This window comes from Sinohyriopsis cumingii, chromosome 9 (genome assembly GCF_028554795.1).
Source record: "Sinohyriopsis cumingii isolate HCF-2022 chromosome 9, ASM2855479v2, whole genome shotgun sequence".
Taxonomy (NCBI): domain Eukaryota; kingdom Metazoa; phylum Mollusca; class Bivalvia; order Unionida; family Unionidae; genus Sinohyriopsis; species Sinohyriopsis cumingii.
In genome coordinates this window covers 60,034,555-60,061,960 of record NC_142969.1, presented here as the reverse complement: position 1 = coordinate 60,061,960, position 27,406 = coordinate 60,034,555, and positions in this window count along the sequence as shown.

Sequence of the window (27,406 nt, the reverse complement as noted above, 5' to 3'; positions counted from 1 at the left end):
ATTTTCCAACTTCAACAAACAAAAAATAGGGACCTAGAAAACAAATTAAAAAAGAGACTAGACGAAATTAAGGAAGAAGAAATAAGACGAAAAGAAATTAGGGCTGGTAACTTTACAAAAATTTATAAAAAAGCAGAAGGTCTATATAAAAGAGAGGAAAAAAGAATGGGGGGGGGGGGTGAATTTTTTTTAGATAAACTTAAAATAACTGGAAACAAACTAACAACTGATAAGCGGGAAATTATGAAATATATTAAAGACTTTTATTCTAACCTATATAAAACACAAAACATACCAGAACAAACAACTGATGAATATTTAGAAGGCATTCCCTGCGAGATGATCTCATCAGAACATAAAGACTTATGTGAAGATTTCATCTCGCAGGAAGAAATAAAAGAAAGTATCCTATCCGCGAACAAAAGGAAATCACTGGGAGGAGATGGGCTCTCCGCAGATTTCTATATGAAATTCTGTGGAGAGCTGTCGCCTATACTTGAATGATTATACAATAATATACTACTTAGAAATAATAAAATGACGGAAACGATGAGGGAGGGTATAATTATTTTAATATATAAAGGAAAAGGGGAGAGGGAGGATCTCAGAAACTGGAGGCCCATCTCCCTCTTAAACATGGATTATAAAATACTTTGTAAAATTTTAGCAAATAGGATTAAAAAAGGAATGGATAAAATCATTAATATTTACCACACTTGTGGACCCCAAAAGAGGGAAATACAAAACAATATATTAAATATTAAAACAATTTTAGATTATTTATATGAAAACAGGAAAAAAGCTGCCATGGTACTTTTTGACCAAGAAAAGGCTTTTAATAGATTAGAACATAACTATACTCCAAAAGTTCTAAAGAAATTTGGTTTCGGAGAAAATTTCCGAAAATGGACTAATATACTGTACAGTGATATCACTTCTAGAGTACAGATCAATGGAGCTATGACAGATAAATTTGAAATTAAACGATCAGTGAGGCAAGGATGCCCACTATCTATACGTAATAGCAATTGAAATGCTTAGCATCAGCATAAAACTTAACAAAGAAATAGTTGGTATTAAAGTTCCAAATTTACAAGATGAAGGTAAAATGTTGCAACATGCAGACGATTGTACAAACTTTATAGAAGATCCAAATTCCTTTCAGCACTTAATAAAGGAATTCGAAAGATTTGGTCAAGCATCAGGATCACAAATAAATCACGATAAAACAGAAATTTTAGAAATAGGCAACTGGAAAGGTAAACACTCTGTTCTACCACCACATTTGTTTAAAACGGAGTTAAAGCTCTAGGTATATATTTTGGTTTTGATGAAGAAAAAGAAAACTGTAAGAGAATGGAAAAATACAAAAAAAAAAATAAAAAATGTTGATATCTGGGCACAAACGCCACTCTGCATCATGGAACGAGCCCAAGTGGCAAAAACTTATATATATATATATATATATATATATATATATATATATATATATATATATATATATATATATGCCAACTTGAATTACATTATGAAATCGATAGATATAAATAACTTTGTTTCAAATAATATTAATAACCAGATTATAAAGTATATATGGAAGTTTAAATTACACTACGTTAAAAAAGAAACTTTGTATAGGGCAAAAGAAGGGGGGAATAGATTACCAAGTCCACTAAGGGGGGGGGGATAGATTACCAAGTCCACTACTTTTAAAAATAACAAACATTTTAAATAGATTTAAAAGAATTAATTCAGAACCAAAATTACCATGGGAGGGCTTATATGTATATATAATGGTTTGGTTTTACCCTAAGAAATAGAATAGATATTTATAAGAATAATAAACTGAGCAAACTTCTCGAAACACCTAGGAAATTTAAAGGGATAAGGGACTTATTATTTAAATATAGAGATGAAAAAGGTTTTTGGGATATTGATGAAAATCTAAGCTATAATTGGATACGGGAAGATATTACAGGGAGTATACCATGTAAGATAGAGAAAGAACACATGTTCGTAAATTGGAAAAGAGCATGGGGGCAGTGGTCTAAACTAGGCTCCCTCAAAATACAAAGCCTCTGCTTCAAATACATGCATGATGCGTGGTTGACGGGAGAGGCTGCAGTCAGACGGCACATGGTCAGAGTACCGCCGAAATGTTCACTGTGTAAAATAGGTCCATTTAATAAATATCATACTATACTACAATGTACATGTACTAAAGGAAATAGAGAAAAAATTATAACTGAAATTAAAAAGAACAATATATATAAACCACAGAATATCTTATACCTTGATGGAAACTACAATAAAAACACCCTATATCAAATAACTAACTTTATAGTTTCAACCATGCAGGAATGTGGTCAGGTTATTATTATAGATAAAAAATGAAAATGTCCACCATGAGGAAAGTACAGATAAGGACGTCATGGGGCTACGTCACATGTCGCTACGCGAAGTGAACAGGCCCATAAAAGAGTCTGGAAAAGAAACCCTCATGGACTAGACATTCAAATATAACATTTTAATTAGATTAACTTTAGGTTTGTTTTTGTTTTTGTTTTTTATTCTCTATCCTACTAACAATAATACAGTTTCCATACTGTGCAAAGTACCCCGAACGGGAAGACCTTTTACAGGTAGAACTTTTTTTGGCTTTTTGGCATAATAATCAAATAAAAGATGGACATGCTCGAGATGGGAAACATACACAAATAAAGAAAGCATAGACCCCATTTCGAGCATAGTCTCAATCTTATTTTATATGCAAGAGTGATAAATTTAGGTACACACACATAAACCATTAGGGTTTCAAATTAATATACAAAAGAACACTGTTCGCCAAAATTCAAAATTTAAAAAAAAAAAGCCCACTCCCGATGTAAATATAAACACGGGAGAAGATAAGACAACTGGGTTTCGATAAATTTGGCATAGCTGCTGTCCCAACATGAAAACACAAAAATAACAATCAGAACATATAGCATACACACATAGCAAACATGGGACGTAGGCGACCCTAGCAAGGTCGACAAAATACTAGGGAAGGAAATCCGAGAGGATAATAGAAATCACTCTCGGAGGAACAACTCTATGGACACACTATGGAAACTTAGAAATACCATCCTCCATATTTCTAAATAAAAAGTTTTTTAAAATTATTTAGAAAAAACCAACACAAACGACACACCTTTTGGGGGTAACAAATACATACAAACCTTTTATAAGCTTTGGCTAAGATTGGGGGGGGGGGGGGGCATCTGTCGGGTGCCCCCCCCCCAAAAAAAAAAAAAGTACAAAGGACATATATAGGGAAGGGGATCTTACAACCAATTATATCAGATTTAAACCAGAGATAGAAAATTTCATGAAAAAACATAAATTTACGGATATATACAGACGCTTAAATATGCCAAGGAAAGAATACACTTTTGAATACAAAAACATTTACTGAAAACGGAAACAGAGACATAATTAGGGAATGGGATATCTTAAAAAAAGATTTAAAAAAATAGCAATCCAATGTTCACAAATAAGAAGTAAAAAACTACAAAGGGAAAAAGAAGCAATTGAATTACAAATAAAGAAAATTAACTCAGTAGATTGAGACACAAAAACTTAAAAATAGATTATATAAAATAATAGAAGAGAAAAAGAGGGGCAGATACATTAGAGCAGGGAAATATACGCAAATATATAAAAAAGCAGAGGGCTTGTATAAACGCGAAGAAATAAGGAAAGGAGGAGAGAAAACCCTAGAAAGCCTAAACACTAATGAAAACAAGAGAACTACAGACAAAACTGAAATTATACAACATATAAAAGATTTCTACAGTAATTTATATACAACAAAAAATATTGTAGATGGTACAATTGAGGAATATCTACAAGAAATAAAATGTGAGATGATATCAACAAAACATAAAGACTTATGTGATGATTTCATCTCGCAAGAAGAAATAATTAAAAGTATCAAATCATTTAGTAAAGGAAAATCCCCAGGTGGAGATGGACTCACCTCAGATTTCTACATGAAATTATGTGGTGAGTTGTCGCCAATACTAGATTGCTTATATAACAATATACTTCTCAGAAATGAAACAATGACAGAAACTACGAGGAAAGGGATTATTATCTTAATATATACAGGGAAAGGGCATAGGGAAGATTTACAAATTTGGAGGCCCATCTCCCTCCTAAATATGGATTATAAAATATTAAGTGAGGTATTAGCAGAAAGGATAAAGAAGGGTATGGGAAAAATTATAAACAACAACCAGACGTGTGGACTCAAAGGTAGAAATATACAAAAAAATATATTGAGTATAAAACAATTATAGACTATATAAATGAAAGGGGACAAAAAGCTGCCATGGTACTTTTTGATCAAGAAAAAGCCTTTGACAGATTGGAACATAACTACATACAAAAAGTACTAGAAACATTTGGTTTCGGGAGCAACTTCCGGAAATGGACTAAAATCCTGTACAATAAAATAACCTCCAGGGTACAGGTAAATGGGGCAAAAACAGATAAATTTGACGTTAAACGATCAGTGAGATAAGGTTGCCCACTGTCAATGCTATTATATGTAATAGCAATCGAAATGCTAAGTATAAGCATAAAACTGAACAAAGACATAGTAGGTATAACAGTTCCAAATATAAAAGAAGAGGTAAAAATGCTACAGCATGCTGATGATTGTACTAACTTTCTAGGGGATCCAAGTTCATTTAAACATCTAATCTAGGAATTTGAAAATTTGGAAAAGCATCAGGATCCCAAATCAACCACGATAAAACAGAAATTTTAAAAATTGGAAACTGGGCACTAACGCCGTTATGCCTCATGGAACGAACCCAAGTGGCAAAAGCATATATGTACTCCAATATTAATTACATCTTAAAATCTATGGACATTAGCGATGTTACACTAAACAAAATAGATAATAAAATTATAGAATATATCTGGGATTTCAAGATGCACTACATAAATAAAGAAACTCTCTAAAGGGCCAGGGGAAGGGGGGGGGGTGCTAGCTTTACCTAGCCCCATACTACTTAAAGCCACTCATATTTTAAACAAATTTAAAAGGCTACAAGCAGAACCCAAGTTACCTTGGGAGGGGATCTATATCTATTGGTATGGTTTCAAATTAAGAATAGAATAGATATATTAAAGAATAACAAACTGACAAAGAAATTAGAAATACCACGAAAATTCAGAAATATCAAGGAACTTTTTCTAAAATACAGAGATAGGAAAGACTTATGGGAAATGGAAGAAAAACTAACACACAACTGGATAAGGGAAGTAAAGTAGAAAATAATAACATACATGTTAACTGGAAAAGAGCATGGCGGCACTGACAAAACTAGGCTCCCTAAAAATCCAAAGCCTCTGCTTCAAATACATGCACGATGCATGGTTGACAGGAGAGGCTGTAGTGAGAAGGCATATGGTCAGAGTACCGCCAAAATGTCCACTGTGTAAAAACGGGCCTTTTAGTAAATTACATACAATGACACAACGTACGAAATCAAAGGAAAATAGAATAAAGACAATAGCTGAAATATGCAAAAACAACGTTTACAAAAACAGAATATATTATACTTAGATGGAAATTTTAATAAAAAGACGCTATATACAATCTTTGAATATATTATAACAACAATGAGGGCCTGTGGCCAAGTAATAATCATAGGTAAATAAAAACAGACTAAGTAAAAAAGCAAGAAAGGTTGGAGGCAATGAGACTATTGTCTAGATAGTAACCCAAAGGTACATTGGACATCCGCTCGATATCTTAACCATGAAAGCTTTACTCTACACACATATCCAAAAAATGAAAGGGACCACCCATGAGGAAAGTACGGAACAAGGACGCCTTGGGGCTACGTCACACGGCGCTACGCGAAGTGAACAGACCCATGGAAGAGTCTGGAAAACACCCTCATGGGTGAAACTATCAAAACTATACTCTATCTCTATACACTAACCCTAGTACAGCTCCCTGACTGTACAATATACCCCTTCGGGGGACTAAAATAATTTTTTGGACAATTTGGCAAATAAATAATAACCAAATAAATAAAGGCAGCCAAATCCGAGCTGGGTGAAGTATAAAAATAAAGAAAATACGAAGCCCATTCGAATACAACTGACTCTATGAAGGAAATATATGCGAAGAACGACACGTTATAGCAGACACCAACACATTAGGAATTTTTTTTTTCGTAAACATGTTACCGCACCGTTACTTCACCAAACATAAAAAAATAAATGAAATAAATTATTAAATTAAAATAATCAAAACTTTCAATTGGATCCAAGAATAAGGACCATAGGACAACTGGGAAAAATTTGATATAGAAGCTTATCCCCACATGAAGACATATTATAGCATACAAAACATACAGCATACACATAAATAGCACACATGGGATGTAGGAGACCTCTAGCCAAGGTCAAAGAAGCACACTAGGAACGGAATTCCGAGTAAGGTGATAAAAACCTAGTCGGATGAACAATCCTATAGAAAACATTAGGGCTTTAAAAATACCCCGTCAAAAAATTCAACAAAATTTTTGATCGAAATTCTGTTATATAAACTTACAAACAAACAACATATCAGGGGGATAACAAACACACATAAAAACACTTTTTTCTTCGGTTAAGGTGGGGGGCATATGTCTGGTGCCCCCCCCCCCCCCCAAAAAGTACAAAGGACCTTAGTACTCGGAAATAAGAATCCAATCTCATAAAATGCCTTAAGTAAATTCTATTAAGAAAGATAACTATTAAAAAAAAAATAAAGGAAAAACATATATAAACAGAGGGAAGGGACAGGGGACCTATATGGGGAAAGTACGAGTCGAGGACGCCATGGAGCTAAATCACAAGGCGCTACGCGAAGTAGACAGGCCCATAGAAGAGCTTGGAAATACACCCCATATAGGAAACTATGCATACACACAGAAATAAAGGGGTGTTATAAATATAGGTTAATAGGGCTATTACTTACTTTCACTATACTATCCTTTCTAGACTATACAGCTCCCATTTACTTACTTTCACTATACTATCCTTTCTAGACTATACAGCTCCCATTTACTTACTTTCACTATACTATCCTTTCTAGACTATACAGCTCCCATTTACTTACTTTCACTATACTATCCTTTCTAGACTATACAGCTCCCATTTACTTACTTTCACTATACTATCTTTTCTAGACTATACAGCTCCCATTTACTTACTTTCACTATACTATCCTTTCTAGACTATACAGCTCCCATTTACTTACTTTCACTATACTATCCTTTCTAGACTATACAGCTCCCATTTACTTACTTTCACTATACTATCCTTTCTAGACTATACAGCTCCCACTGTATAGTCTCGAACCCCCCGTGCAGGTTTGACTCCAATAAAAGCAATTTCGGCCATTTTGTTTCCTAAATAAAGTAGACTTGGCCTGCTCGAGCGAGGAGAAATATATACAAATAAATGAAATATGGACCCTAGCTCGAGCACAGTCAGTCTTGTTCTAATTTAACGACACGAATGATCACACATATGAGACACTGGGCCTTTTTTTTATTCAAATATTTACACCGTTTATTCGCCAAAATTCAAAATTGAAAATACGTTTAAAGTAAACCGTTGGAGCCTACATCCAATAATCATATAATAGGATAACTGGGATTTTGAATTTGATTAATTGATGCTGTCCCCACATGAAAACGATATAGCACACACACACTATAGCATACACATATAGCATACATGGGACATAGGCGACTTCTAGCAAAGGTCAAACACATAACTAGGGAAGGAATTCCGAGAAAAGTGATTAAAACCTATCTCGGATGAACAACCCTATAGAAACACTAGGGAACTTTAGAAATACCCCAACCAAAATATTTCTAAAATAAACCCTTCATTCAAAATTCTTTTATAAAATTAAACAAACAAAACACCTTTGGGGGATACAAAAACACATAAAACAACCTTTATTTTTTTTTTTTTGGACAGGCGGGGAAGGGGATCTGTCTGGTGCCCCCCCCCCCAAAAAAAAAGTACAAAGGAGGTAATGAGTAATATAACCAAGGAATTGGGGATCACAATAGGGAGAGGGATGGAGTGTGTGCTTTGGTTGGCTACCCACTAGGGGGATGATACTGCCAGGGCGCAGGCCAGAGCCTCCACCTCATCCTCTGAACCGGATGTTAGCCGAGCCAAATCACAGGATCCTATTCCAAATTTTAAAATAAAATTAAAATTTAATAAAATAAAAATAAATAAATCTTCCTTTCTATTTAAAATTTGAAAATTTATTAAAGTATTTTACATATGAACCTTAATCAAATTTAACTCTCAACTACTTTTGAAACCTCCTTGATTTAAAAAAACTAAAGGGAATCTATATGGGGAAAGTATAAAGTGATGACATCATGGGGCTAAGTCATATGGAGCTACGCGAAGTGGACAGGCCTATGAAAGTGTCTTAGAAAAATAACCCACGTAGAACATAGTTAATACCCCACTGACCTTGCTCTATCGTAAACCATGCAGCATACTGTACTGTTTTTTTTTACCAATCTACAATCTTGTAGGTATATAAACAATTTTGGATCTTTTCTAAAGAAATAATTTAATAAAATAATGAAAGGAGGCCTAACTCGATTAAGGAGAAATACAATGAGAATAAAGAAGTGTGGATCTTGAATCGAGCTCAGCCTACCTATCTCTAATTCTAGCATTTTTTTAACGAGGAACGACACATTTTACCACTCGAAAAAAACAATATAATTTTTTTTGTTATAACCTAAGATATCGAAAATAAATTAACGGAAAATAACAAAATATATTATAATAGATTCTAAATCGAAATTATTGGAAAAAACACTTGATCTATACTTGCTGTCTCAAACATACAGAAAATATAGCATGCACACAATATAGCACCAATACACACAGCAAACACTGAGACTTAGGCGATATCTAGCAAAGGTCACAAAATTTCCAAGGGAAGGAACTTCGAGCAAGGTAAATAAAACCAGGCTCGGACGAACAACCCTTTAGATAACACTAAGGAAGCATAAATACCCCATCAAAAATTTAAAATTAAATTTTTGATACAAAATTATATTTTAATAGAACATACAACATATCTGAGGGGAAAACACACAAACATAAAATACTTTTTACATTTTTTAAAGGGGGGGGGGGCATCTGTCTGATGCCCCGCCCCCCCCCCCCCCATAAAAGTACAAAGCAAACATCTATTGGCTGTTGTTTGGTTTGGCTCGCAATTTATTATTAGGAAAATCCATAGAATAAAACTGATAAGTGAAATATGTAAAAGGCAGAAATATAAACACCAAAATATACTTTATTTAGATGGCAATTTTGACAACAAAAAAAACTTTATGCAATAACTGAATATATTATAGAGAACAAGAAAGCCTGTGGACAGATAATAGTTATAGGAAAATAAAATCGGGTAAGTTCCCTTAAATGATAAACTAGTACTTAAATACATCTCAATCATTAAATATTTTAAACTTCTCTTTTTGGTCGTAACCTTATAGAAAACAAAATATTTTATGTCTAGTAAACAAACTGGGTTAGAGATAGATAGGAAAAAAGAGGAGGGGTAGGGGCTATGATACTATCCCAAGGGGATAGTTACCCAAACGGGACATAGCAACTTCTCCCCCCCCCCTCCGTTTTGTCTTCTTTTTTCTTCTCTCTCTCTCTCTTTTCGCCAAATTCTGTAAACATTTCTTTTAAATGAGATACCAATTTAATAATTTTAACTATCCCTCTATTTATCATCTCACTGTATAATTTTCCATCTTGTGGAAAATAAACAAATTTGGGACTCCTTTGGCACTAGTACCAAAAATAAATAAGGCGGCCCAACTCGAGCGGGGAGAAATACAGGAAAAAAAGAGAGTATGGACCCCAACTCGAACCCAACCGAACTAACATACATAACGCACTTAAGCGAAGAACGACACAGAATAATACACACATAAAACACTAGGCTTTATTTTATATTTAAAAAAAGTTATCACACCGTTCTTCGCCAAAATTCGAAAGTTCAAAATAATGCGAAAAATAAATAACAGACCATAAGACAACTGGGCAAAATTTTAAATAGATGGCTATCCCTACAAAGAAATTCTATAGCATACAAACACTATAGCATCACACACATATAGCATGGGATATAGGGGACCTCTAGCCAAGGTCAACTTTAACACCAGGGATGAGATTTCGAATACGGTGAAAGAAACCGACTCGAAAAACTACCCTGTAGAAAACACTAGGATTTTGAAAAAATACCCCGACAAAATTTATTGTAAATCAATTTTTGATCGGAATCCTTTTTCAAAAAAGACAAACAACATATCAGGGGGTAAACATATACACATAAAACACCTTTTATCTTGTAGGTTAAGTGGGGGTGGGCATCTGTCTGGTCCCCCCCCCCCCAAGTAATTTATTAGACTGCAAACTGAGCTCGTACGTCGAGGAGAGCAGACGCACTTTGGGTGCACTCTAAAACAAAGGATTAACTGTTGACAATTACGCACAAAGAAAAGGTATTATAGTTTTGTATCTAGAATGACTGCACTTGATACAACATCACCTTTGTATTTTTATTACTCATATTTAACCTTAATTTCTAATTTTCATCGTTATTCATTGAACCTAATTAGATTTTCTAATATTTGTGAATTCCTATGTGGGGGCAGTATACACTGAATACAACTCACAGTATTGCTCACTGCCTTTATTATTTAGCAATTACACAGTAATTAGTAATTTTTTGACTAATAACAAAGACATTAAACAGTGAGTTTATCACAGAAATATGGAAGCAGAAAACAACATGCCATTTAATATGCAACGGGGGGAAAATTAAGCACATATTTCAAGACCAAGGTAGAAGACCGAGTGCTTCTAGCATTCCATCCCTTGGGGTGTCAAACCTTAGACTTTGGTAACACGTCGAGCGCGCCAAGGCAGTCTGAAATCCTGACCGCCCTCAAAATCGTACGGGTAGATATTGAACAAATAGATGGCCTGCAAAATGCAGGCTACAACAAATATGTTCTGTACCCTAAGGAATTCGACACACCTCTTTTAGAGATAAATCAGATGGAAATTAAAGGGAACAACGTCAGTATCTACAAAACTGCGCCCCTGACCAGAGAGTTAGAGGCAAAAATGACTGATGTCAGGCCTCCATCTGGAAATTGAAACAATATAACTGACGAACAAGATTGAGAGAAAACTCAAAACAAAGGTAGTGAAATCCAAAATAGCCACAGTCTGTGCTTTTGGCAATGTAAAAACGGCGCCCGTATCGTCACTGTAGCCAAAGAATATGCTCCTAAGATCCCAACGTGTTTCTACGTAATGGGATTTAGGTTAAAAAGCTGGTACACAGGGTGTGAAAACTATAGAAAGTACACCAAATGCCAACAAACAGGGCATGACCCTAGAATGTGCACATACCAACAGGCACCAATGACAAAAACAACATCAACAACCTATGCTAGTAAGGTAGCGGAAAAAAAAAAAAAAAAAAAAAAAACAAGAAATAGACATCGACACACAAATAGGGATGCTATTAACTGAAATAAGAAACGAGGAAATCAAAAGTGGAGACATAGCCAAAACCACAACAAACAATGAGCTAATGTCACTCCCAGAAATAAACTTAACGGAAATAAATGGAAACTAAATAACCCCGGAATGGGAGAAAATACTCAGCCCGAATAAAACAGGGAACATTCAAACTCCCTTCAAGGGGCCTCCGATTACTTTGACTAACAGGTTTTCCCCTCTACAAGAAGAAGAAAACTCAGTAGTAGACGACAGTAACAAAATGGAAGGTGAGGAGTCAGATGTGAGTTTCAAGCATCTGACCTCTACTCCCTTGCCAAAAATAAGGATAAATAGAATAAACAAAAGGAAAGCCCTCTCCGGGTCACGCTCGTTACAGCAGCGTAGCAGTAGCGACACAGAACGAGAGAGCCCTGTAACTATATATCAAATTAAACAGGACACGACGATAGAGACAAAAAAAAAAAAAAAAAAAAAAAATGAGACAGGCAAATGACAACGAAGACAGCGACAGAGACAATGATAATTGCGAAAACGACAACATTACAGAAAACGAAACGGGATCGCTATTAACGGAAAACGACAACGGAACGGAAATGGACACGGAAAACACCAAAGATCAAACAAGCAAAGATAATAATAATAATAATAATAATAATAATGACTTTGTATAGCGCCTAATCTTTAGAAGCTCTAAGCGCTTTGCAACATTAGACAACACCTATAACATAAAAAATATATAATGATATGATTACAAAAACAAACACCATGAAATCAGAAAACATTTTTAAAAAAAACATGCTGAGAATATTTAAGGTATGAACCATTATTAGGTATTTAAGTTTGTTCTTGCAGTCGAAATAAGTGAGTTTGAGAGCCCTCTTGAATCTGATCACTGTGTAAGGTACAGAGCAGCGGGGAGGTGTGCTCTGATCGTGGTACTCTAAGTATGATCCGAGCAGCTGGGTTTTCAACTTCTTTTGAAGTTTCCGGAGCAGATATTGATATGAACCAGACAGAATTGAGTTACAATAGTTCAGTCTTGAAAGTACTAGTGAACACACAAGTGTTTTAGTGGCATCAACTGAAAGATATTTGCGAATTGAGCTGATGCGTCTTAGCTCAAGATATGCAGCCTTACATATGTTCATGACATGTTGGTGTAATGTGAGAGTACTGTCCAGAATAACACCTAGGTTTCGTACTGATTGTGTGAATTTAATGTTGGTGTTGTTGATATTTATTGTTTGAGGTAAAGGATGTGAATGAGAAAGTCTTTCTGTTGTGATCAGAATGGACTCAGTTTTATCATCATTCATCTGCAGCTTGTTACATGTCATCCATGGTTTCACGTCAGAAATGCACCTCTCTACACCTTGGATGGTAGCATCAACTTCAGTTGGGTGGCTAGATTTGTATATTTGGGTGTCATCAGCGTACAATTGGCGAAACACTGGATGATGATCTATGACACTTGAGAGCGACTGAGTGTACAGAATGAAGAGAACAGGTCCAAGAACAGACCCCTGTGGAACACCACAACATAGATCAACTGGGCTGGAGTGTATTCCATTTGCAGATACAATTTGTGTCCTGTTGACCAAATAGGACTTGAACCACAGTAAGGCTGTATCATGAATGCCAAATACATGCTGGAGATGGTGAAGTAATATATCATGGTCTATTGTGTCAAATGCTGCAGACAAATCAAGGAGGGTGAGGACTGTAATCTTTCCGCTATCCAACGCAGAGAGAATGTTATTAACTACTTTTAGAAGAGTAGTTTCAGTACTGTGGCAAGGGCGATATGCAGATTGTACATTGCTATAAGGACTGTTTGAATTTAGATGAGTTACAAGCTGGGATAGAACAACCTTTTCTAAGATTTTTGATATGAATGGGAGATTAGAAACTGGGCGGTAGTTCTTTAAATCGTTATGGTCTCGTGTTGGTTTCTTTAGTAGAGGCTTTACAATGGCAGCTTTGAAAAATGATGGGAATTCCCCGGATGAGGGGGGGATTAATAACATCAGTTAGTGAAGGCAATACTGAATCTAAGCGCTCAAGCAGCAGTGATGTTTGAATTGGATCAAGTTCACATGACTTTGGTGCACTCTTCATCACGATTGTACGTACGAAATCCATAGAGAAAGGTTCAAATGCTGCTAATGGTTGCCGCTCAAATTCTTTGTATCCCAACTGTATGGTGAGGACGAGTCAATTGAAATTGTGGTGTCAAGCTTGTCTCTAATGGTTTGTACTTTGTCACTGAAGAAATTTGCAAACATGTCCGGAAGGTCGGCTGGAGAGAAGGTAGTTGGAAGTGGTGTAGATTTGTTCCTTGACATTAGCTTGTTAGTAATCTCGAAGAGCTCTTTGCAGCTTGAACTTTCCATGATCTTAGTAGTGTAGTGGGCTGATTTCGCTGCATAGACTATATTTGTGACATTTTTCTTAGCGGCTTCATAGAGTTGCGTCTGGTGGAAAGCCAGAGCTTTACGGCGGTCTCTTTTAGCAGTGCGAAGCTGGTCCCTAACACTGCTATACTATGGAGAAAACTTTTGAATTGATACTCTGCACTTGGTAGCTGGGGCATGTTTGTCAAGCAATGAACGCAGGCAGTTATCGAGTTGTTCTGCGGTAGAAGGTAAGCAAGATATTAGGTTAGCTTGGATGTCGTGCATTAGTTTGGTTCTATTTATCATACGGAGGTTTCTCTTAGTAGCAGATACAGGTGGAGGGTTAGGGACTGAAACGTCAAGATGGCATATAATGCAGAGGTGATCTGATGCAAGGTTATGGAATACCAGGGAGGACCGTAGAATGTTATCATCAGGTCTATGAAGACTCCAGTCGAAAATGTGACCATTTTTATGGGTGGGTTGGTTAACTGTTTGAGGTTGAAAACATTAATGGAATCTATGAGTTTTGATGTATTTAAGTTTACGGGACAGTCAAAATGAAAGTTGAAATCTCCAAGAATAATCAGGTTGCCACCTATCGAATTTCCATAGTCCAGGAGATTCGGAAACTGCTCCAAAGAGAGAGAGAGAGAGAGAGAGAGAGGGAGTCATCCAGCTTGATTTTTCTACTAGGAGGAGGGCGGTATAGGCAGAAAAAATGGACTGACCTTTGCTGCAGTGTGAGTGTGGCTTGGATTAGGTCAAACGATGTGTGGTCGAAATTGAATTTTGTGGCGTGGTTAAGACGTTTTATCATGGAGTTCCTTGTGATGACAGCATTTCCACCTCCGCGAGAATTACGGGGAAACGACTTGATGGAGTAACCAGTGGTTGTTAGATCCGCACACTTGGGCTCATCGCCTGATGTTTTTAGCCATGTTTCTGTCAGGAAAAATACGTCAGTATTCTGGTCGTTGATAAAATTAATTATTTCTGTGCTCTTTTCCGGTGGTCCTACTGACTGGGCATTGAATAATGCAATGCGCAGAGGTATTTCTTGGATAGTTGACACAAAGGTTGACGAATTAATAGGGATTTGAATTAGGTTATCTAAATTAACGATCGAAATTTCTTTTTTCGCTTCTGTTTACATTTAGGTAATAGTGAATGTAGTTCCAGTTCGTTTAGTCTAGAGCACAATGTAGTGTGCAGAGCCAAGGAGTGATCATTTAAAGCAATTAATGAGGGTCCATCGTAGCATAAACGGGTTGACTGGCGAGTATCACGTGATGGCGGTTTGTTCAAAAACAGTGGAGCAAGACAGCTGAGAAAAGGTATAATTGTTCTCATTTCCAAAACAAGGAGATGAAGAAACACATACGAATTTAACAGCCAATACGTAATGAACACAATAACGAAGATGAAAACAGGCGATAACGGCCATCTTGATAAGACAGAAGACAATACATCAGAAGAAACTACTCCAACATCTAAGAAGTGTGTGTGTGTGGGGGGGGGGGAGGGATTCAGTGCTCCCTCAAATAAACAATGCAAATTAAGTAAATCAAAAAACACACATATTCAATTAGAAACTAAGTTAAAATAACCACGTATAACCGAAATGCGGCAACCTGGAAAAGGAAAAATGGAAGGAAAAAACTTCCGCGTTTCATCTATAAATGCAGATGGGATCAAGAAAGAAAAATTAACAAAACTATGCAATGAAACCAACATTGATGTCTTGTTTATACAAGAAACAAATAATGGTTTCACCAGCGAGTTAAAAGCATTATACGATGATAAAATGAATGTTTTAAATTTAAATGATTTTAAGGGAGATAATGTAAGAGGAGGGGTATCAACTTTCCTCAAAAATGAAACGGGGGTGAATTGGAAAAGGAAAAATAAGGGGGATTTTTTAAAGGGAGATTGATTTACATTGTAATGGAAGAAGTTCGCTTTTTAAATGTATATATGCCAGCGAATAAATACCTCAAACAACAATATTTGGAAAACTTATCTAAATATATGGAAAAATACACCATGGAAAATTTAATTTTAGGGGGAGATTTTACTTGGGTGGGGGAAGATATAGATTAGGGGAAATAACCACCAACGACATAAGGTTTAAACTAGAGTTCGAATTCTTTTTAAAAAAACATAAAATGGTAGACATATATAGAAAATTTAATTTATTAAGGATGGAATATGTATATAATTACAAAATAAATAGAGGGAGCAGATTGGATAAATTGTATTGTACTAATGTTGACAAAGATATATATAAAGAAGCAGGCATCAAGGAATTCAAAATTTCAGATCACAATTTAATATATCTAGAAAGAACCCAAACTCTTTTAAACATCTGGAAAAAGAATTTGAAAAATTTGGAAAAGCCTCAGGATCTAAAATCAGCCACGAGAAAACAAAAATTCTAAAGATATGGAACTTGTCGGGCAACCACCCCGGATTTCCCCCCCCCCCCCCATTAAAGAACCGAGTTAAAGCACTGGGAGAAGAGACGAACAGGAAAATTGTAAAAGTATGAAAAACAAAATAGAAGAAAACGTGAATATCTGGACACTAACGCCACTATGTATTATGGAACGGGCCCAGGTGGGAAGAACATATATATATTCTAACATAAATTATATTTTAAAATCTACAGAAATAGAAAATGCCACATTAAAAAAATAGACAATATTATTAATTTTATATGAGATTATAAAACACACTACATAAATAAAGAAACTGTATATAGAGCGAGGGAAAGAGGGGGATTAACACTACCTAATCCCATTTTAATTAAACATGCTAATATTTTAAATAGGTTTAAAAGACTTAAATCCGAACCTAGCCTACCGTGGCAAGGGATATACATATATTGATACGGTTTTACCATGAGAAATAGGAGAGAGATATACCAAAATAATAATTTTTTTAAAAAAAACTTGAAATATCTAGGAAATTTAGACTTATTAAGGAATTATTAATTAAATATCATGATAAACGGAGTCATGGGAAAAAGAAGAGAAATATACATACCAATGGATTAGAGAAGAGACAACAACAAAAACCAAGAGCAAAATAGAACAAGAACATTTAGGAGTTAACTGGGAAAGAGCTTGGGGTCACTGGAATAAACTAGGTTCTCTAACAATTCAAAGCCTCTGCTTCAAATACATGTATAATGCATGGTTGACCGGAGAGGCGGCAGTGAGACTGTACATGATCAGAGTATCGCCAAAATGTCCACTGTGTAAAAATTCCCCCTTTAGTAAGTACCACACTATGACACAATGTGATAAGAAAAAAGTAGATAGAATAAAATTAATTGGGGAAATATGTAAAAAGGGGATATATAAAAGAGAAGTATTTTATTTCTAGGCTGGAATTTCGATATAACCACACTCTATAAAATTACGGATTATATTATAGGAATAATGAGGGCCTGTGGGCAGATAATTGTAATAAGCAGATAACAATGAAACATTTTAATAAAGAATTGGTACCTGGAGGGAAGGGAGAATATGAAGGGAAAGGGCGATGGGCGGGGAAGCTCTGGTTAGCTACCGACCAGGGGTGTGATACCGCCAGTGAGCAGGCCACAGCCTCCAACTCATCCCTGGACCCGTACATGGAACCTACAAACCCCAGGATCCAATTCAAATTTTAAAATTTAAAAAAATAATAATAAAAAAATAATATAATAATAATGTCTCTCAACTCCCAACCAAAATAATATTAAATAGGAACCTAAAACCATTTGATTAAAAACTACATTAAACTTAAATTTCTAATCAGCAATATTTTTTGGGAAATGAAATTAAAATAAAAGTAAAATCTTTACCCAAGATATAAATATGAGTTAAAATTTTTAAAATATCTTTTTAAAAAAAATAAATAAAAAAATAAAATAAAATAAAAATAAAAATAATAAAATTACAATTTTAAATTTAATTTTAAAAAAGTCTTAATTTATAATATTATAATATATTCTAAATAGGAACCCACAAAAATTCGAAAGACTCCTATGATGTCATACTTTGGAAAATCAAAAGACTACTATCTGAAATAAGGAACTATAGCGAATCCATAGGGAATCTATATGTGGAAAGTACAAGGCGATGACATCATGGGGGCTACGTCACAATGCGCTACGCGAAGTGGACAGGCCCATGAAAGAGTCCTGGAAAAACACCCCATATAGAACAAAAACAGACCAAACACAAATACATACAGTATAACCCCCACTGACTATCTTCCTCTTCTCTAACCAAACAGCTCCCGCACTATATGGTCAACCGACCTACATTATTGTAGTCTCTTAAACAATTTTGGAAATTTCTAAGATATAGTTTAAGTAATTAAAGGAGGCCTAACTCGAATCAGGAGAAATACAAGGAGAATAAAGAAGTGTGGACCTTGAATCGAACACAGCCTACCTATATATTTAAAGGTCACCGGCCACCTATATTGTACAAACGCGTGCTATTATTATAGTTATAAACAAAACGCATTGGTTATTTATGCACACCATAAAAATGTTTAATTAGACTTAAAACTCCGCTTTATAAAATGAAAAAAGTATTCGGCAACACCCGTAAACAATCGGTAGTTTCCGCGTGCCAAAACCGGATATGACGTACATTTATCCCTTCTATTGAACCTAGCCAGGGAGCAACAGGGGATGATTTTTTCATAATTACAGAATCTATAAAAATGGAATGTTTTCTGCATAATTTGAGTGTGCAGATTTCAAAAATGGGCCCATCTTTTCAAATAAATTAACAGGAAGCATTCAGACACATGTACCATCCACCATTTTTAATATTTTGGTCTTTGGCAATTTTTGAAAATTCTTGACCTCATGTTATTTCAAGCTGAAATTTGCATATTTCTTACATATATTTTATATAGAAATGTTTTGGGAACATTCAGCTTTAAGAATAAATTGACTTTTTATATGTTCCAGGTAATTCAGAAGCCCCCCTGTGCCTTTTTATCAACCCCCCCCCAAACCTTTTTGCATGAAATACAATATTGTTGAGTCATATACAAGCTGAAATTATATGTTGCTTTTAAAATGGGATGTTTTCTGCTTAATTTGAGTGTGCAGATTTAAAAAATGAACCATCTTTATGATATCTTTTCAAATAAATTCACAGTAAGCATTCAAACACATGTACCATCCACCATTTTTAATATTGGTCTTCGGCAATTTTTGAACGTTCTTGACCTCATGTTATTTCAAGCTGAAATTTGCATATTTCTTACATATATTTTATATAGAAATGTTTTGTGAACATTCAGCTTTAAGAATAAATTGACTTTTTATATGTTCCAGGTACTTCAGCAACCCCAGTAATGAATAGGGATACCGTAGGGACTATAGGGCATACCATTAAAAACACCCTTGGGTCAATATAGGGACAATGTAAATTTAACATGGGAAAAATGGCTGGGTGAATATAGGGACAAGGGGAATTGAACATGGGAAAAATGGCTGGGTCAGTATGGGGACAAGGGGAATTGAACATGGGAATAGAGTGTGGTTCTGTCTGGGGACAAGGGGAATTGAACATGGGAATAGATCGTGGGCCTGTATAGCGTCAAGGCAAATTGAACATGGTGGGTCTGTATAGCGTCAAGCGGAATTTAACATGGTGGGCCGTCTAGGGACAATGATGGTAGAGGGCCAAACACAACAGAGACAAAGACAGACATACACTAGTAAAAGCCTGAGATTTATATATAAAGCATTACTAAGACCTGAAATTTTGCTGGGCTGTTCAAAAATTTGCATAATTGTAATGATGCTATAAATAGCTATAATCAAGGAAATGCTCAACGACAAAATGGATGTGACTAAAAGTGACGATCAAATGACGAAACTGTCCCATAATTTAAAACATATCCCCGAAAATTAAGTTACAATGGTTTAGACTAAAATGGATACAATTAGTAACTACTTAAAATATCAACATGTGTGACGATCGTGGATAAACACCCACGTATCTATTTATAGCTATAATCAGCTTAAATTCCTATGAAATCTCACTATCTATTTATAGCTCCAACTTGTGGGTTATTCCTTTGGAAAATCCCACTATATTTTTATAGCCTCAGCTTGAGTGACGTTCCTGTTTATGAACTCTAGTACATATGTATAGCTACAACCTGTGGAAATCCCCAAGTCCATATTTATAGTCTTAAAATTTCCAGCGTCAGTGACGTCACTGTACTGGACACTAGGGGATAAATGTCAACAGTGTTGTAAGTTGCTGACCTGAATACTCGCTACTGTAGGTAGGTAGGTAGAGTGTATCCACACAACGTCGCTAACGCATACAAACCCAAAATATACTATCCACACGGAAGGGAGGGAAAACAAAACCAAATATACTATCCATACAAACGTACCCTAACGCATACAATTCCCAAATATACTATCCACACAACGTCGCTAACGCGGACAAACCCCAAAAATACTATCTACACTCGGGAGGAAGAAGAAAAAAACAACCAAATATACGATCTACACAACGTACGCGAATACACACACACACACACACACACACACACACACACACACACACACACACAGAGGGAAGAGGAAAAAACAAACCCAAATATACTATCCACACAGAAGGGAGATAATACAAACCCCAAATATATTATCTACACATGGAAGAGGAAGAATACAAATCCCATACCTACTATCCAAACGGAGGTGAGATGTAAAAGAAATAAACCCATATCTACAATCTACGCACAGGGAAGAAGAAATAAATAACCCAATATACACTATCCTCAAAGAGGGAAGAGGAAAAAGCCATAATATACTAACCACACAGAGGGAAGAAGAAAACCATTATACACTATCCACACGGAGTGAAGAAATAACCCTTTATATATACTATCAACATAGAATGAAGAAAATAACCCATTATATTCCATCAACACAGAGTGAAGAAGAAAAAGTTTTTTGAAAGCACCTAAGCCCTCACCTGCAATGACCAACTCTGCCAAGCACCTACACTCCACCCCACCCCCAACACTACAAAACCCATTTAACCCGTTATTTTATGGCATCAGTGTGTGATTTAGGAATCATCAAGACACAAAATGATGGATGAATAGACTGACTATTGTTTACCGACTTGCATGCCTAAAGAGCGTGCGTGAAGAAAAACATCCTTTCATTTCAATTCTAACTAAAACATGTTCCAGAGGGATAGAGATAGGTGAAAGAGCACAATTTCATAAAGTGTGAGTAAAAAACAAAACACGCCATCCTTATTATAGAATGTCAAGACTAAGAGACACGCATCGGCTCACATTGTCAATTTTTCCATTTCCATGTCTTTACTGGCACAAGTTCTTCATCATCTTCAATTTCTTCTTCTTCTGAATCCCTCTTCTCTGTTTCGTTTTGTTTCTGTTTCTTCTCTTTTCTCTTAGGGCACTCTGAATCCCAGTGTCCTTTCTCCCGACAGCGATATTAGGTATCTTGACTTTTGTCTCTCTTTCTTAGACGAAGCAGGTATTCTGGAGACAAATACCCATTTACCTTTGCAGATATAGCAAACTTCATCAGCACTTACACACTTTCGTATGACTCTCATCAAATCAACGACCAAAAGAGTAAGTTTTGTTGCCACTTTCGCCTGTGAATTATGCTTTCGTATGACTTTTAGCTAATATTTGACCAGCTGGTCGATCTGTGCTGACTCTTCCATCTTCTTGATCGTTTGAGAGTGGAATGAATACTCTGACGCTAAGACACTCTCCCTATGTACAGGGACCTGCTGCGTATGAAGCCTAGTCAAATGTAATTTTGCAATAAGATGAAACGATTTCATTGATAAAGTAAAAGGCAATGACGTGCCGTGTCGCCTCACACAAGAGCTGAAGTGTTAGCTCAAATCCGTGTCAGCGATTTCGAAGACGACATAACTGAGCTTTCATCAATGTTCTCCACTTATGCCACAAAACCACGAGTCCTGCTTCACGCCAAAAGAAATTTCGTTCAGTCCGTAAAATATAGTATCACATCTGAGAAACGCAAAAACGAACTTCCAGAAAACTGAGAACGACGACTTACACCTACAACGTGAAATGTATGAGTTCAAGTAGTGCGTAAAACTTAGTCAAATTAAGTTTTTATAGTCAAGACGAAACGATTTATTTTTGAAGAAGAAAGCAGACACCAAGCGACAATGGCGATCCGTGTCACACAACACTTTTCAAAATGTATTATTATAGGTTTGTTCTAGCGATATGCACAGTTAAATTAAATGTTGATGTATTTTGCAATAAGACGGACACAATTTCCATGGGATCGCCCATGGTACGATTGTTCGTGCATTAGTTTAATTTTTTAAAATATTTTTATATATAAATCGCCTATAGGATAGACTCAGTAAAGCATGGCCATTCTCGTCACTGTGCGAATAGCTACTCAAGTCAATTAGAAGTGAACGCGGTAAGAAAATAAGTATAGCCAATGAAATGGATTACAATGGGTGATGCATTGTTTTGTTCTAAGACTGTGTGGCATAATAATCCCTACGTTCTTGCGTTGCTACCATTACAGTGCAGACAGACTGGAATGTGAACTTACAAGCCCTTTTTGTGTATTGTACCATTTCTTCTTACCACATCAAAATACTGAGCGTCACAGTATTGGTTCACGTTTTCAAGCTGACCATTTTTTTATATCTCATTTAAACATTTTAACATAAACACTCACACTCACATCGGTAGAGTCAGAACAGACGTGTTACAGTATTGAGGGGCATGTTGTCTTCTTTTTCTTTTTTCTTCGAACTAATAAATTTGGGGTTTGTATGAAGTAAAGAACCGAAAGTACAGTTACTAATTTTATCCATTTTATAGTGTGTGTGTGTGTGTGTGTGTGTGTGTGAGTATGTCTGCGCGCGTACGTTGTGTGTGTGTGAGAGTATGTCTGCGCGCGTACGTTGTGTGTGTGTGTGTGGGTGTGTGTGTGTGTGTGTGTGGGTGTGTGTATTGGTCTCTGTCCCTATAAAACTCACTTTATCCCTATCAAATACACTCTACCTACCTACCTACAGTAGCGCGTATTCAGGTCAGCCACTTTCATATGAATTTCAGCTGATTATAGATACGTAGGTTTTTATCCACGATCGTCACACAAGTTGCTATTGTAAGTAGTTACTAATTTTATCCATTTCATAGTGTGTGTGTGTGTGTGTGTGTGTGAGTATGTCTGCGCGCGTACGTTGTGTGTGTGTGTGTGTGAGTATGTCTGCGCGCGTGCGTTGTGTGTGTGTGTGTGTGTGTGTGTGTGTGTGGGTGTGTGTATTGGTCTCTGTCCCTATAAAACTCACTTTATCCCTATCAAATACACTCTACCTACCTACCTACAGTAGCGCGTATTCAGGTTAGCCACTTGCAACACTGTTGACATTTATCCCCTAGTGCTCAGTACAGTGACGTCACTGACGCTGGAAATTTTGAGAGTATAAATACGGACTTGGTGATTTCCACAGGTTGTAGCTATACATATGTATTAGAGTTCATAAACAGGAACGTCACTCAAGCTAAGGCTATAAAAAGATAGTGGGATTTTCCAATGGAATAACCCACAAGTTGTAGCTATAAATAGATAGTGAGATTTCATAGGAATTTCAGCTGATTATAAATATATAGGTATTTATCCACGATCGTCACACAAGTTGCTATTGTAAGTAGTTACTAATTTTATCCATCTTATAATGTGTGTGTGTATGTGTGTGTGTGTGAGTATGTCTGCGCGCGTACGTTGTGTGTGTGTGTGTTTGGGGTGTGTATTGGTCTCTGTTTGTCCCTATAAAACTCACTTTATCCCTATCAAATACACTCTACCTACCTACCTACCTACAGTAGCGCGTATTCAGGTCAGCCACTTGCAACACTGTTGACATTTATCCCCTAGTGTCCAGTACAGTGACGTCACTGACGCTGGAAATTTTAAGACTATAAATATGGACTTGGGGATTTCCACAGGTTGTAGCTATACATATGTATTAGAGTTCATAAACAGGAACGTCACTCAAGCTAAGGCTATAAAAAGATAGTGGGATTTTCCAAAGGAATAACCCACAAGTTGTAGCTATAAATAGATAGTGAGATTTCATAGGAATTTAAGTTGATTATAGCTATAAATAGATACGTGGGTGTTTATCCACGATCGTCACACAAGTTGATATTTTAAGTAGTTACTAATTGTATCCATTTTAGTCTAAACCATTGTAACTTAATTTTCGGGGATATGTTTTAAATTATGGGACCGTTTCTTCATTTGATCGTCACTTTTAGTCACATCCATTTTGTCGTTGAGCATTTCCTTGATTATAGCTATTTATAGCATCATTACAATTATGCAAATTTTTGAACAGCCCAGCAAAATTTCAGGTCTTACTAATGCTTTATATATAAATCTCAGGCTTTTACTAGCGTATGTCTGTCTTTGTCTCTGTTGTGTTTGACCACCATGTTAAATTCCGCTTGATGCTATACAGACCCACCATGTTCAATTTGCCTTGACGCTATACAGGCCCACGATCTATTCCCATGTTCAATTCCCCTTGTCCCTAGACAGACCCACACTCTATTCCCATGTTCAATTCCCCTTGTCCCCATATTGACCCAACCATTTTTCCCATGTTCAATTCCCCTTGTCCCTATATTCACCCAGCCATTTTTCCCATGTTAAATTTACATTGTCCCTATATTGACCCAAGGGTGTTTTTAATGGTATGCCCTATAGTCCCTATGGTATCCCTATTCACTACTAACCCCGCCCCCCCGTGCCTTTTTATCACCCGCCCAAACATTTTCGCATGAAATACTATATTTTTGAGTCATACACAAGTTGAAATTACATGTTGCTTTTAAAATGGAATATTTTGTGCTTAATTAGAGTGTGCAGATTTAAAAAATGAGCCCATCTTTATGATATCTTTCACAAATAAATTCACAGGAAGCATTCAAACACATGTACCATCCACCATTTTTAATATTTTCTTTGGTCACTTTTTGAAAATTCTTGACCTCATGTTACTTCATGCTCAAAGTTGCATATTTTTTACATATGGTTATATATAAATGTGTTGTGAACATTCGGCTTCAAGAATAAATTGACTTTTTCTATGTTCCAGGTACTTCTGAAGACTTTCTGTGCCTTTTTATCACATGCCCCCTAACATTTTTGCTTGAAATAGCATAATCATGAGTCCTACCAAGTTGAAATTGTACGTTACTCTTAAAACCAATAGTGCATATTCATTACAGTGTTCTTGTACATGTATACATTTATCTGAAATCACAATTTAGCAAATAACAATTGCTAGTTTAGAATTTAGTTATCATAAGATATATTTGGTCAGGTTTCATATTTATAAAATTAAATCAATGACATAAGGTTTTCCACTAAGTTTTCATTACAGTAAGTCAGGATTTCTATAGTGTCAGCTTTGGATGGTGCAACATTAAATTTTGGATGTCCTAAATTTGCAATATTTTCATAATAATTCTGACCATTGTTTTGAGCAATATTACATAGTTCATGAAGTAAAGACAATTGTGGTAACAGAGATAGAGAAGAAACTGGCACTGAGTTGGTTCTCAAAAAATATTTATGATTATGTATTTGTTTAAATTGAGAAATACTACAGATCGATTCTCCATTCCTTGGCTTATGATGACAATATTCATATTGATATTCACAAAAAATGGGATGACAATTTTAAATGATTTTTTTTCTTTCTTCAAAATTCTGAAAAATAGTTAACTTTTACTTCTTTTCCATCCCTACTAAACATGAACATTTTAATTTTAATACCAGTGTCTCTATATAAGAATCGTACGTAGAACAGATGACCTGACATTGATAATATCTCAGTGATCACAATCACATACATTTTATCAATACGTCTAGTATCACTGAGTCGGTGAGTGATACTCCCGTCGAGTCTCTAACCTCGAAAATATATTACACAACAAAAGTTGTACAAATATTTTGTAATAAGTTTGGTATAATGAATGACAGTACGTCTGTATAATCCTATTCCTTGCTATAAACGTCTCCCTTTTCATACAATCAAGTTTTCGTGTGTTTTTGAACCCAAATTATGTCGTATTGTTGTCATTGATTACATTTTGTACGTACCCATGTGCCGGGAAGAGTTACCGTTCTTGCTAGCATGGGTGACCTTAGAAAAAGACGTAATTCGTGGGTTTTCCGCAAATATTCGCACACATTTTACCATTATTCTCGTAAAAAGAACTCCAAAGTATTTAAAAAGTAGGCGTAGGTGAGCGTATATGTTCGTTTATTTAGTTTCTCAGCGTTTGGAAAAATTCGGTTTTCGTTTTTTTTCCGCTGAATAAGTTGTAGAAATGGCCCAGTGTCATATACGATAAATATAGACATTTGACTTTTCAACCATGAATACATTCCGATGTAATAATGTCGGCTTTTTACACATTAAAGCGGAGAAAGTACCGTGTGTAATGAGGTTGACATTTTGAGAAAACGTTAATCTTGATCGCCAGTGCCCTCTAGCGGCGTCCCCTTTGCTAGTACTACTAGCCATTCAAATGCTTAATTTCCCCACGTAAATGTCTATGTGATATAGCATACGATCGTGCTTTTGTGCAGCAAATATGGTGCACTGTGTTTCATACTGATGTAATCAAAAGAGTGATGATGGGAAAAAGCGTTATTTCTTTTTCCGAAAAACCATGTTTACCAGAAAAAAAGTGTATTTAATCTGTGGGATCGAATAGGGGAGGGATGGGAATGTTGTATCATTTATGCCGGATTATAGTGAATTTGGCCCAAAGACAATTCGGCCCAACTCGAAATACAATTCGGCCAAACTTAACAATAGTTTTTATGTTCTTTTCCTTCAACAAAAAAGTATATGCAATGTAAGATAGATTTTAGGAAAAAAACTAAATTTAAACAAACTATTTTGATATTCTTTGAAAGAAAATAACACAAACTGACATATCTTGCTTGTTCTAATTAAAATATTTATATACATATTTTATGCTAACAAATATATGCATCTGCACAACGACATTCTCTATTTAAGTCTTCCGGTCAAATTATCAATAATCATTTATAAAACAAAAATACATAACAGATAATATTCCACATAATACGTATACATTTTACTAAGGGTAGTGTACATGAGATGTTATAACAAATATACTTTATTTGAGGCTTCATGTTGTAACACAGCTGCATACAATACATACTAGATTACACACGAGAGAGAGAGAGAGAGAGAGAGAGAGAGAGAGAGAGAACAATGTTGAGT